Below are 15,622 nucleotides of genomic sequence, written 5' to 3'. Positions count from 1 at the left end.
GATCTATAATATGATCTATAACTATAATATGATCTATAACTATAATATGATCTATAATATGATCTATAATATGATCTATAACTATAATATGATATATAACTATAATATGATCTATAATATGATCTATAATATGATCTATAACTATAATATGATCTATAACTATAATATGATCTATAATATGATCTATAATATGATCTATAACTATAATATGATCTATAACTATAATATGATCTATAACTATAATATGATCTATAATATGATCTATAATATGATCTATAACTATAATATGATCTATAACTATAATATGATCTATAATATGATCTATAACTATAATATGATCTATAATATGATCTATAATATGATCTATAACTATAATATGATCTATAATATGATCTATAACTATAATATGATCTATAATATGATCTATAACTATAATATGATCTATAACTATAATATGATCTATAACTATAATATGATCTATAATATGATCTATAATATGATCTATAATATGATCTATAATATGATCTATAACTATAATATGATCTATAATATGATCTATAACTATAATATGATCTATAACTATAATATGATCTATAATATGATCTATAATATGATCTATAATATGATCTATAATATGATCTATAATATGATCTATTACTATAATATGATCTATAACTATAATATGATCTATAACTATAATATGATCTATAATATGATCTATAATATGATCTATAACTATAATATGATCTATAACTATAATATGATCTATAACTATAATATGATCTATAACTATAATATGATCTATAATATGATCTATAATATGATCTATAACTATAATATGATCTATAATATGATCTATAACTATAATATGATCTATAATATGATCTATAATATGATCTATAACTATAATATGATCTATAATATGATCTATAACTATAATATGATCTATAACTATAATATGATCTATAATATGATCTATAATATGATCTATAATTATAATATGATCTATAATATGATCTATAATATGATCTATAATATGATCTATAATATGATCTATTACTATAATATGATCTATAACTATAATATGATCTATAACTATAATATGATCTATAATATGATCTATAATATGATCTATAACTATAATATGATCTATAACTATAATATGATCTATAACTATAATATGATCTATAACTATAATATGATCTATAACTATAATATGATCTATAATATGATCTATAACTATAATATGATCTATAACTATAATATGATCTATAACTATAATATGATCTATAACTATAATATGATCTATAACTATAATATGATCTATAATATGATCTATAATATGATCTATAACTATAATATGATCTATAACTATAATATGATCTATTACTATAATATGATCTATAACTATAGTATGATCTATAATATGATCTATAACTATAATATGATCTATAACTATAATATGATCTATAACTATAATATGATCTATAACTATAATATGATCTATAATATGATCTATAACTATAATATGATCTATAACTATAATATGATCTATAATATGATCTATAATATGATCTATAACTATAATATGATCTATAACTATAATATGATCTATAACTATAATATGATCTATAATATGATCTATAACTATAATATGATCTATAATATGATCTATAACTATAATATGATCTATAATATGATCTATAACTATAATATGATCTATAATATGATCTATAACTATAATATGATCTATAACTATAATATGATCTATAATATGATCTATAACTATAATATGATCTATAATATGATCTATAATATGATCTATAACTATAATATGATCTATAATATGATCTATAACTATAATATGATCTATAATATGATCTATAACTATAATATGATCTATAACTATAATATGATCTATAATATGATCTATAACTATAATATGATCTATAATATGATCTATAATATGATCTATAACTATAATATGATCTATAATATGATCTATAACTATAATATGATCTATAATATGATCTATAACTATAATATGATCTATAATATGATCTATAAATATAATATGATCTATAAATATAGTATGATCTGGACACATATGGTGTTTATACTTGCGTACTATTGTTTGTACAGATGAACGTGGTACCTTCAGGCGTTTGGAAATTGCTCCCAAGGATGAACTAGACTTGTGGAGGTCTACAATTTTATTTCTGAGGTCTTGGCTGATTTCTTTTGATTTTCCCATGATGTCAAGCAAAGAGGCACTGAGTTTGAAGGTAGGCCTTGAAATACATCCACAGGTACACCTCCAATTGACTCAAATGATGCCAATTAGCCTATCAGAAGCTTCTTAAGCCATGACATCATTTTCTGGAATTTGACTTGGAAAAATGACTTGTGTCATGCACAAAGTAGATGTCCTAACCGACTTGGCAAAACTATAGTTTGTTAACAAGACATTTGTGTAGTGGTTGAAAAACGAGTTTTAATGACTCCACAACCTAATTGTATGTTAACTTCTGACCTCAACTGTACGTTCACATGCTAGTCGAATCTAGGAAAGTATGACATTTCCAACTTGCTAACTGGTTGTAGTTACACGTGCCGCGTTCAGCAAGTCGAAAACGTCTGAGTTTCCTAGTTCCGACTAGCATGTGAACACGGCCATACTGTATTACTTCAATGACCTCAACTACTATGTACCCCTGCACATTGACTCAGCACTGCTACTCCTCGTATATAGCCTCGTTATTACCTCAACTACTACGTACCCCTGCACATTGACTCAGCACTGCTACTCCTCGTATATAGCCTCGTTATTACCTCAACTACTACGTACCCCTGCACATTGACTCAGCAATGCTACTCCTTGTAAATAGCCTCGTTATTACCTCAACTACTACGTACCCCTGCACATTGACTCAGTACTGCTACTCCTCGTATATAGCCTCGTTATTGCCTCAACTACTACGTACCCCTGCACATTGACTCAGCACTGCTACTCCTTGTATATAGCCTCGTTATTACCTCAACTACTACGTACCCCTGCACATTGACTCAGCACTGCTACTCCTTGTAAATAGCCTCGTTATTACCTCAACTACTACGTACCCCTGCACATTGACTCAGCACTGCTACTCCTCGTATATAGCCTCGTTATTACCTCAACTACTACGTACCCCTGCACATTGACTCAGCACTGCTACTCCTCGTAAATAGCCTCGTTATTACCTCAACTACTACGTACCCCTGCACATTGACTCAGCACTGCTACTCCTCGTATATAGCCTCGTTATTACCTCAACTACTACGTACCCCTGCACATTGACTCAGCACTGCTACTCCTCGTATATAGCCTCGTTATTACCTCGTATATAGCCTCGTTATTACCTCAACTACTACGTACCCCTGCACATTGACTCAGCACTGCTACTCCTCGTATATAGCCTCGTTATTACCTCAACTACTACGTACCCCTGCACATTGACTCAGCACTGCTACTCCTCGTAAATAGCCTCGTTATTACCTCAACTACTACGTACCCCTGCACATTGACTCAGCACTGCTACTCCTCGTATATAGCCTCGTTATTACCTCAACTACTACGTACCCCTGCACATTGACTCAGCACTGCTACTCCTTGTAAATAGCCTCGTTATTACCTCGTATATAGCCTCGTTATTACCTCAACTACTACGTACCCCTGCACATTGACTCAGCACTGCTACTCCTCGTATATAGCCTCGTTATTGCCTCAACTACTATGTACCCCTGCACATTGACTCAGCACTGCTACTCCTCGTATATAGCCTCGTTATTACCTCAACTACTACGTACCCCTGCACATTGACTCAGTACTTCCTGTATTCAGCCTCGTTATTGTTTTTATTGTGTTACTATTTCCTTTTTTATTTAGCAAATATTTCTTCCTTTTTAACTCTGCGTTGTTGGGAAAGGGCTGGTAAGTAAGCATTTCACTGTAAAGTATTGCTCTACACCTGCTGTTACTCTACACCTGTTGTTACTCTACACCTGTTGTTACTCTACACCTGTTGTTACTCTACACCTGTTGTTACTCTACACCTGTTGTTACTCTACACCTGTTGTTACGCTACACCTGTTGTTACGCTACACCTGTTGTTACTCTACACCTGATGTTACTCTACACCTGTTGTTACTCTACACCTGTTGTTACTCTACACCTGTTGTTACGCTACACCTGTTGTTACGCTACACCTGTTGTTACTCTACACCTGATGTTACTCTACACATGTTGTTACTCTACACCTGTTGTTACTCTACACCTGTTGTTACTCTACACCTGTCGTTACTCTACACCTGTCGTTACTCTACACCTGTTGTTACTCTACACCTGTTGTTACTCTACACCTGTTGTTAATCTACACCTGTTGTTAATCTACACCTGTTGTTACTCTACACCTGTCGTTACGCTACACCTGTCGTTACTCTACACCTGTCGTTACTCTACACCTGTCGTTACTCTACACCTGTTGTTACGCTACACCTGTTGTTACTCTACACCTGTTGTTACTCTACACCTGTCGTTACTCTACACCTGTTGTTACTCTACACCTGTCGTTACTCTACACCTGTCGTTACTCTACACCTGTTGTTACTCTACACCTGTTGTTACTCTACACCTGTCGTTACGCTACACCTGTCGTTACTCTACACCTGTTGTTACACTACACCTGTTGTTACTCTACACCTGTTGTTACTCTACACCTGTCGTTACTCTACACCTGTTGTTACTCTACACCTGTCGTTACTCTACACCTGTCGTTACTCTACACCTGTTGTTACTCTACACCTGTTGTTACTCTACACCTGTTGTTACTCTACACCTGTTGTTACTCTACACCTGTTGTTACTCTACACCTGTCGTTACTCTACACCTGTTGTTACTCTACACCTGTCGTTACTCTACACCTGTCGTTACTCTACACCTGTTGTTACTCTACACCTGTTGTTACTCTACACCTGTTGTTACTCTACACCTGTCGTTACTCTACACCTGTCGTTACTCTACACCTGTCGTTACTCTACACCTGTTGTTACTCTACACCTGTCGTTACTCTACACCTGTTGTTACTCTACACCTGTTGTTACTCTACACCTGTTGTTACTCTACACCTGTTGTTACTCTACACCTGTTGTTACTCTACACCTGTTGTTACTCTACACCTGTTGTTACTCTACACCTGTTGTTACTCTACACCTGTTGTTACTCTACACCTGTCGTTACTCTACACCTGTCGTTACTCTACACCTGTTGTTACTCTACACCTGTCGTTACTCTACACCTGTTGTTACTCTACACCTGTCGTTACTCTACACCTGTCGTTACTCTACACCTGTTGTTACTCTACACCTGTCGTTACTCTACACCTGTTGTTACTCTACACCTGTTGTTACTCTACACCTGTTGTTACTCTACACCTGTTGTTACTCTACACCTGTCGTTACTCTACACCTGTCGTTACTCTACACCTGTCGTTACTCTACACCTGTCGTTACTCTACACCTGTTGTTACTCTACACCTGTCGTTACGCTACACCTGTCGTTACTCTACACCTGTCGTTACTCTACACCTGTTGTTACTCTACACCTGTTGTTACTCTACACCTGTTGTTACTCTACACCTGTCGTTACTCTACACCTGTTGTTACTCTACACCTGTTGTTACTCTACACCTGTCGTTACTCTACACCTGTTGTTACTCTACACCTGTTGTTACTCTACACCTGTTGTTACTCTACACCTGTCGTTACTCTACACCTGTTGTTACTCTACACCTGTTGTTACTCTACACCTGTCGTTACTCTACACCTGTCGTTACTCTACACCTGTTGTTACTCTACACCTGTTGTTACTCTACACCTGTCGTTACTCTACACCTGTTGTTACTCTACACCTGTCGTTACTCTACACCTGTTGTTACTCTACACCTGTCGTTACTCTACACCTGTCGTTACTCTACACCTGTTGTTACTCTACACCTGTCGTTACTCTACACCTGTCGTTACTCTACACCTGTTGTTACTCTACACCTGTTGTTACTCTACACCTGTTGTTACTCTACACCTGTTGTTACTCTACACCTGTCGTTACTCTACACCTGTTGTTACTCTACACCTGTCGTTACTCTACACCTGTTGTTACTCTACACCTGTTGTTACTCTACACCTGTTGTTACTCTACACCTGTTGTTACTCTACACCTGTCGTTACTCTACACCTGTTGTTACTCTACACCTGTCGTTACTCTACACCTGTTGTTACTCTACACCTGTTGTTACTCTACACCTGTTGTTACTCTACACCTGTTGTTACTCTACACCTGTTGTTACTCTACACCTGTTGTTACTCTACACCTGTTGTTACTCTACACCTGTCGTTACTCTACACCTGTTGTTACTCTACACCTGTCGTTACTCTACACCTGTTGTTACTCTACACCTGTTGTTACTCTACACCTGTTGTTACTCTACACCTGGTGTTACTCTACACCTGTTGTTACTCTACACCTGTCGTTACTCTACACCTGTTGTTACTCTACACCTGTTGTTACTCTACACCTGTCGTTACTCTACACCTGTTGTTACTCTACACCTGTCGTTACTCTACACCTGTTGTTACTCTACACCTGTTGTTACTCTACACCTGTTGTTACTCTACACCTGTCGTTACTCTACACCTGTCGTTACGCTACACCTGTTGTTACTCTACACCTGTTGTTACTCTACACCTGTTGTTACTCTACACCTGTCGTTACTCTACACCTGTTGTTACTCTACACCTGTCGTTACTCTACACCTGTCGTTACTCTACACCTGTTGTTACTCTACACCTGTTGTATTCGACGCATGTGAACATTAAAATGCGATGGGAAATGTGGTAATTGTGATGGTAGCCATTTTTGACTAAACCTAAAAAGATAAACCTCCACACGTGGTACCATTGAAAAGCCCAGAATGTCCTCTCAAAGGTACAACAGGACCTAACACAGTGGCTTGCATACCAAACACTAATTTCCATTAGAGAAGATGAATAGCAGGCTCTCAGGAGGATATAACAGTAATGTGTTATTTGATAAGATCAGGTATTGACTTTAGAGAGAGAGAGCCAGGTCCCAAGGTGCCCTCTGAACCACAGTCTGCTAGGCTACGTTCCAAATCAATCCCTACCCCCTAGACATTAACCCCTAGACACTACCCCCTAGACATTAACCCCTAGACACTACCCCCTAGACATTAACCCCTAGACACTACCCCCTAGACACTACCCCCTATATACTACCCCCTAGACACTACCCCCTATATACTACCCCCTAGACCCTACCCCCTATATACTACCCGTTAGACACTACCCCCTAGACACTACACCCTAGACACTACACCCTATATACTACCCCCTATATACTACCCCCTATATACTACCCCCTAGACACTACCCCCTAGACACTACCCCCTATATACTACCCGTTAGACACTACTCCCTAGACACTACCCCCTATATACTACCCCCTAGACCCTACCCCCTATATACTACCCGTTAGACACTACCCCCTAGACACTACCCCTTATACACTCCTATAGATCTGAAATGACTGAATAAGTGTAAAGACTATAGCAGAGATTCCCCGCAGTCTGAGCATATACAAATGACCCGTAGTGAAACTTTCAGGAAGTCGCAGATGTACTGACATGGGCTCTAAAGATGGGCTCTAAAGATGGGCTCTAAAGATGGGCTCTAAAGATGGGCTCTAAAGATGTGGCTTCATGACATTGATCTGCAACAGCAGCTGCTCTCCAGTTTGACGGCTCCAACACAGTTCCACCTGGTTGTAACAGAGACCATCTAGTTGTAACAGACCATTTAGTTGTAACAGAGACCACCTGGTTGTAACAGACACCACCTGGTTGTAACAGAGACCATCTGGTTGTAACAGAGACCACCTGGTTGTAACAGAGACCACCTGGGCCACAGTTTATAACCCCTAACCCCCTCTGTTCCACAGAAACACTGTTAATAACCTCTACCTCCTCTGTTTCACAGTAACACAGTTTATAACCTCTAACCCCTCTGTTTCACAGTAACACAGTTTATAACCTCTAACCCCCTCTGTTCCACAGTTTATAACCTCTAAACCTCCCTGTTCCACAGTTTATAACCTCTAAACCCCTCTGTTACACAGTAACACAGTTTAACCTCTAAACGACTCTGTTCCACAGTTTATATCCTCTAAACCCCTCTGTTCCACAGTTTATGACCTCTAACCCCCTCTGTTCCACAGTAACACAGTTTAGAACCTCTAAACCCCTCTGTTCCACAGTTTATAACCTCTAACCCCCTCTGTTCCACAGTTTATAACCTCTAACCCCCTCTGTTCCACAGTTTATAACCTCTAACCCCCTCTGTTCCACAGTTTATAACCTCTAAACCCATCTGTTCCACAGTAACACTGTTTATAACCTCTAAACCCCCCTGTTCCACAGTTTATAACCTCTAAACCCCTCTGTTCCACAGTTTATAACCTCTAAACCCCTCTGTTCCACAGTTTATAACCTCTAAACCCCTCTGTTGCACAGTTTATAACCTCTAAACCCCTCTGTTCCACAGTTTATAACCTCTAAACCCCTCTGTTGCACAGTTTATAACCTCTAAACCCCTCTGTTCCACAGTTTATAACCTCTAAACCCCTCTGTTGCACAGTTTATAACCTCTAAACCCCTCTGTTCCACAGTTTATAACGTCTCACCCCCTCTGTTCCACAGTTTATAACCTCTAAACCCCTCTGTTGCACAGTTTATAACCTCTAAACGCCTCTGCTCCACAGTTTATAACCTCTAACCCCCTCTGTTCCACAGTAACACAGTTTATAACCTCTAAACCCCTTTGTTCCACAGTCTATAACCTCTAAACCCCTCTGTTCCACAGTAACACTGTTTATAACCTCTAACCCCCTCTGTTCCACTGTTTATAACCTCTAAACCCCTCTGTTCCACGGTTCATAACCTCTAAACCCCTCTGTTCCACAGTTCATAACCTCTAAACCCCTCTGTTCCACGGTTCATAACCTCTAAACCCATCTGTTCCACAGTTTATAACCTCTAAACCCCTCTGTTCCACAGTAACACAGTTTATAACCTCTAAACCCCTCTGTTCCACAGTTTATAACCTCTAAACCCCTCTGTTCCACAGTTTATAACCTCTAAACCCCTCTGTTCCACAGTTTATAACCTCTAACCCCATCTGTTCCACAGTAACACAGTTTATAACCTCTAAACCCCTCTGTTCCACAGTTTATAACCTCTAAACCCCTCTGTTCCACAGTAACACTGTTTATAACCTCTACTCCCTCTGTTCCACAATTTATAACCTCTAAACCCCTCTGTTCCACAGTTTATAACCTCTAAACCCCTCTCTTCCACAGTTTATAACCTCTAACCCCCTCTGTTCCACAGTTTATAACCTCTAAACCCCTCTGTTCCACAGTTTATAACCTCTAAACCCCTCTGTTCCACAGTAACACAGTTTATAACCTTTAAACCCCTCTGTTCCACAGTTTATAACCTCTAAACCCCTCTGTTCCACAGTTTATAACCTCTAAACCCCTCTGTTCCACAGTAACACAGTTTATAACCTCTAAACCCCCCTGTTCCACAGTAACACAGTTTATAACCTCTAAACCCCTCTCTTCCACAGTTTATAACCTCTAAACCCCTCTGTTCCACAGTTTATAACCTCTAAACCCCTCTGTTCCACAGTTTATAACCTCTAAACCCCTCTGTTCCACAGTTTATAACATCTAAACCCCTCTGTTCCACAGTTTATAACCTCTAAACTCCTCTGTTCCACAGTTTATAACCTCTAACCCCCTCTGTTCCACAGTAACACAGTTTATAACCTCTAAACCCCTCTGTTCCACAGTTTATAACCTCTAAACCCCTCTGTTCCACAGTTTATAACCTCTAACCCCATCTGTTCCACAGTAACGCTGTTTATAACCTCTAACCCCCTCTGTTCCACAGTTTATAACCTCTAAACCCCTCTGTTCCACAGTTTATAACCTCTAAACCCCTCTGTTGCACAGTAACACTGTTTATAACCTCTAACCCCCTCTGTTCCACAGTTTATAACCTCTAAACCCCTCTGTTCCACAGTTTATAACCTCTAAACCCCTCTGTTCCACAGTTTATAACCTCTAAACCCCCCTGTTCCACAGTAACACTGTTTATAACCTCTAACCCCCTCTGTTCCACAGTTTATAACCTCTAAACCCATCTGTTCCACAGTTTATAACCTCTAACCCCCTCTGTTCCACAGTTTATAGTTTAGAGTTTTTCCTAGCCACCGTGCTTCTTCACCTGCATTGCTTGCTGTTTGGGGTTTTAGGCTGGGTTTCTGTACAGCACTTTGAGATATCAGCTGATGTACGAAGGGCTATATAAAATAAATTTGATTGATTGATTGATTGATAACCTCTAAACCCCTCTGTTCCACAGTTTATAACCTCTAAACCCCTCTGTTGCACAGTAACACTGTTTATAACCTCTAACCCCCTCTGTTCCACAGTTTATAACCTCTAAACCCCTCTGTTCCACAGTTTATAACCTCTAACCCCCTCTGTTCCACAGTTTATAACCTCTAAACCCCTCTGTTCCACAGTTTATAACCTCTAAACCCCTCTGTTGCACAGTAACACTGTTTATAACCTCTAACCCCCTCTGTTCCACAGTTTATAACCTCTAAACCCCTCTGTTCCACAGTTTATAACCTCTAACCCCCTCTGTTCCACAGTTTATAACCTCTAAACCCCTCTGTTCCACAGTTTATAACCTCTAAACCCCTCTGTTGCACAGTAACACAGTTTATAACCTCTAACCCCCTCTGTTCCACAGTTTATAACCTCTAAACCTCCCTGTTCCACAGTTTATAACCTCTAAACCCCTCTGTTACACAGTAACACAGTTTAACCTCTAAACGACTCTGTTCCACAGTTTATATCCTCTAAACCCCTCTGTTCCACAGTTTATGACCTCTAACCCCCTCTGTTCCACAGTAACACAGTTTAGAACCTCTAAACCCCTCTGTTCCACAGTTTATAACCTCTAACCCCCTCTGTTCCACAGTTTATAACCTCTAACCCCCTCTGTTCCACAGTTTATAACCTCTAACCCCCTCTGTTCCACAGTTTATAACCTCTAACCCCATCTGTTCCACAGTAACACAGTTTATAACCTCTAAACCCCTCTGTTCCACAGTTTATAACCTCTAAACCCCTCTGTTCCACAGTAACACTGTTTATAACCTCTACTCCCTCTGTTCCACAATTTATAACCTCTAAACCCCTCTGTTCCACAGTTTATAACCTCTAAACCCCTCTCTTCCACAGTTTATAACCTCTAACCCCCTCTGTTCCACAGTTTATAACCTCTAAACCCCTCTGTTCCACAGTTTATAACCTCTAAACCCCTCTGTTCCACAGTAACACAGTTTATAACCTTTAAACCCCTCTGTTCCACAGTTTATAACCTCTAAACCCCTCTGTTCCACAGTTTATAACCTCTAAACCCCTCTGTTCCACAGTAACACAGTTTATAACCTCTAAACCCCCCTGTTCCACAGTAACACAGTTTATAACCTCTAAACCCCTCTCTTCCACAGTTTATAACCTCTAAACCCCTCTGTTCCACAGTTTATAACCTCTAAACCCCTCTGTTCCACAGTTTATAACCTCTAAACCCCTCTGTTCCACAGTTTATAACATCTAAACCCCTCTGTTCCACAGTTTATAACCTCTAAACTCCTCTGTTCCACAGTTTATAACCTCTAACCCCCTCTGTTCCACAGTAACACAGTTTAAACCTCTAAACCCCTCTGTTCCACAGTTTATAACCTCTAAACCCCTCTGTTCCACAGTTTATAACCTCTAACCCCATCTGTTCCACAGTAACGCTGTTTATAACCTCTAACCCCCTCTGTTCCACAGTTTATAACCTCTAAACCCCTCTGTTCCACAGTTTATAACCTCTAAACCCCTCTGTTGCACAGTAACACTGTTTATAACCTCTAACCCCCTCTGTTCCACAGTTTATAACCTCTAAACCCCTCTGTTCCACAGTTTATAACCTCTAAACCCCTCTGTTCCACAGTTTATAACCTCTAAACCCCCCTGTTCCACAGTAACACTGTTTATAACCTCTAACCCCCTCTGTTCCACAGTTTATAACCTCTAAACCCATCTGTTCCACAGTTTATAACCTCTAACCCCCTCTGTTCCACAGTTTATAGTTTAGAGTTTTTCCTAGCCACCGTGCTTCTTCACCTGCATTGCTTGCTGCTTGGGGTTTTAGGCTGGGTTTCTGTACAGCACTTTGAGATATCAGCTGATGTACGAAGGGCTATATAAAATACATTTGATTGATTGATTGATTGATAACCTCTAAACCCCTCTGTTCCACAGTTTATAACCTCTAAACCCCTCTGTTGCACAGTAACACTGTTTATAACCTCTAACCCCCTCTGTTCCACAGTTTATAACCTCTAAACCCCTCTGTTCCACAGTTTATAACCTCTAACCCCCTCTGTTCCACAGTTTATAACCTCTAAACCCCTCTGTTCCACAGTTTATAACCTCTAAACCCCTCTGTTGCACAGTAACACTGTTTATAACCTCTAACCCCCTCTGTTCCACAGTTTATAACCTCTAAACCCCTCTGTTCCACAGTTTATAACCTCTAAACCCCCCTGTTCCACAGTAACACTGTTTATAACCTCTAAACCCCTCTGTTCCACAGTTTATAACCTCTAAACCCCCCTGTTCCACAGTAACACTGTTTATAACCTCTAACCCCCTCTGTTCCACAGTAACACTGTTTATAACCTCTTAACCCCTCTCTTCCACAGTAACACAGTTTATAACCTCTTAACCCCTCTCTTCCACAGTAACACAGTTTATAACCTCTAAACCCCTCTGTTCCACAGTTTATAACCTCTTAACTCCCTCTGTTCCACAGTTTATAAACTCTAACTCCCTCTGTTCCACAGTAATGGTTATGAGCAGCTTTATGGCACCAGACTAAACTTCTAGAGTCCTTACACCATTGTTTTTATTGACAACACCATTGTTTTTATTAACAACACCATTGTTTTTATTAACAACACCATTGTTTTTATTAACAACACCATTGTTTTTATTGACAGAAGTATTTTTGTATATTTTTATTGACAACAGTGAGTGAACACTTACTCCGCAATACCTGGCTGTACTCACCGGCATTAACCCCCCCCCCCCCCCCCCCACGCTACTAAACGAATGAGAAGAAAAAGTCCTCCAAGAGCATCTAATGACCCTGAGTGGTTATGTATGATAACGTTGGTCAAATCAGACTAGCTCTCTGCCGCCACCTGGTGTTTAATGTATGACAACAGTTTGTGACAGCCTAAAGCACAAAACTGCTGGCCCATGTTGACTCCAATCCTTCCCACAGTTGTGTCAAGTTGGCTGGATGTTTGGGGTGGGGGGGGGGGGGGGGGGTCCATTCTTGATACAAACAGGAAACTGTTGAGCGTGAAAAACCTAGCGACGTTGCAGTTCTTGACACAAACCGGTGCGTCTGGCATCTACTACCATTCTCCGTTCAAAGACACTTAAATATGTTGTCTTGCCCATTCACCCTCTGAATGGCACAAATACACAATCCATGTCTCAATTATCTCAAGGCTTAAAAATCCTTCTTACCCCGCCATGTGGACCTCCTCCATGCCCAGGGACTTGACCAGACACGCCCGAAGATGGCTGAACTGGTCAAAGGTGTGCTTCCCATGATACCTGCCTGTTCCACTCTGACCTATGGGTTTCACAGGTCGCAGGGCTAGGGTCAGATGAGGGGTCAAAGGTGACTCGTTGTTAAGGATTATGTTTATTAATATTAATAATATTTATTATTATGTTAGCTGCATGATGGTCTAGCAGCACTTCTCCAACTCCCAAGGTCACGCTACCTTTCAACTCAGTCCCAAGGTCACGTAACGCTTCAACTCAGCCCCAAGGACAAGCTACCCTCCAACTCAGTCCCAAGGTCACGCTACCCTTCAACTCAGTCCCAAGGTCACGCAACGCTTCAACTCAGTCCAAAGGACACGCTACCCTCCAACTCAGTCCCCAAGACACGCTACCCTCCAACTCAGTCCCAAAGACACGCTACCCTCCAACTCAGTCCCAAAGACACGCTACCCTCCAACTCAGTCCCAAGGACACGCTACCCTCCAACTCAGTCCCAAGGACACGCTACCCTCCAACTCAGTCCCAAGGACACGCTACCCTCCAACTCAGTCCCAAGGACACGCTACCCTCCAACTCAGTCCCAAGGACAGGCAACCCTCCAACTCAGTCCCAAGGACACGCTACCCTCCAACTCAGTCCCAAGGACACGCTACCCTCCAACTCAGTCCCAAAGACACGCTACCCTCCAACTCAGTCCCAAGGACACGCTACCCTCCAACTCAGTCCCAAAGACACGCTACCCTCCAACTCAGTCCCAAAGACACGCTACCCTCCAACTCAGTCCCAAAGACACGCTACCCTCCAACTCAGTCCCAAAGACACGCTACCCTCCAACTCAGTCCCAAAGACACGCTACCCTCCAACTCAGTCCCAAAGACACGCTGCCCTCCAACTCAGTCCCAAGGACACGCTGCCCTCCAACTTAGTCCCAAGGACACGCTGCCCTCCAACTCAGTCCCAAGGACACGCTACCCTCCAACTCAGTCCCAAGGACACGCTACCCTCCAACTCAGTCCCAAGGACACGCTACCCTCCAACTCAGTCCCAAAGACACGCTACCCTCCAACTCAGTCCCAAGGACACGCTACCCTCCAACTCAGTCCCAAGGACACGCTACCCTCCAACTCAGTCCCAAGGACACGCTACCCTCCAACTCAGTCCCAAAGACACGCTACCCTCCAACTCAGTCCCAAGGACTTGCTACTCAACCCTACAACTCAGTCCCAAAGACACGCTACCCTCCAACTCAGTCCCAAAGACACGCTACCCTCCAACTCAGTCCCAAAGACACGCTACCCTCCAACTCAGTCCCAAAGACACGCTACCCTCCAACTCAGTCCCAAGGACACGCTGCCCTCCAACTCAGTCCCAAGGACACGCTACCCTCCAACTCAGTCCCAAGGACACGCTACCCTCCAACTCAGTCCCAAGGACACGCTACCCTCCAACTCAGTCCCAAGGACACGCTACCCTCCAACTCAGTCCCAAGGACACGCTACCCTCCAGCTCAGTCCCAAAGAAAAGCCTAGCAACGTTGCAGTTCTTGACACAAACCGGTGTGCTTGGCACCTACTACCATTCTCTGCTCAAAGGCACTTAAATCTTTTGTCCTGCCCATTCCGCCCTCTGAATGGCACCCACACACAATCCATGTCTCAATTATCTCAAGACTTAAAAATCCTTCTTTAACCAGGTCTCCTCCCCTTCATCTACACTGATTTGAAGTGGATTTAACAAGTGACATCAATAAGGTGTCATAGTTTTCACCTGGATTCACCTGGTCAGTCTGTGTCATGGAAA

The 15,622-nt window shown here is 40.9% G+C and overlaps 1 long non-coding RNA gene across 1 annotated transcript in view; it reads right to left on the bottom strand.

Moving 5' to 3' along the window:
* LOC149972439 (uncharacterized) overlaps positions 1–15,622 on the bottom strand; it is a 139,810-nt gene that overhangs the window by 97,493 nt on the left and 26,695 nt on the right. The gene's annotated exons all lie outside the window — the stretch shown is intronic.

Source organism: Oncorhynchus mykiss, chromosome 24 (assembly GCF_057628025.1).
Source record: "Oncorhynchus mykiss isolate SJ-2025 chromosome 24, ASM5762802v1, whole genome shotgun sequence".
Taxonomy (NCBI): domain Eukaryota; kingdom Metazoa; phylum Chordata; class Actinopteri; order Salmoniformes; family Salmonidae; genus Oncorhynchus; species Oncorhynchus mykiss.
This window is presented reverse-complemented; position numbering and strand designations above follow the sequence as displayed.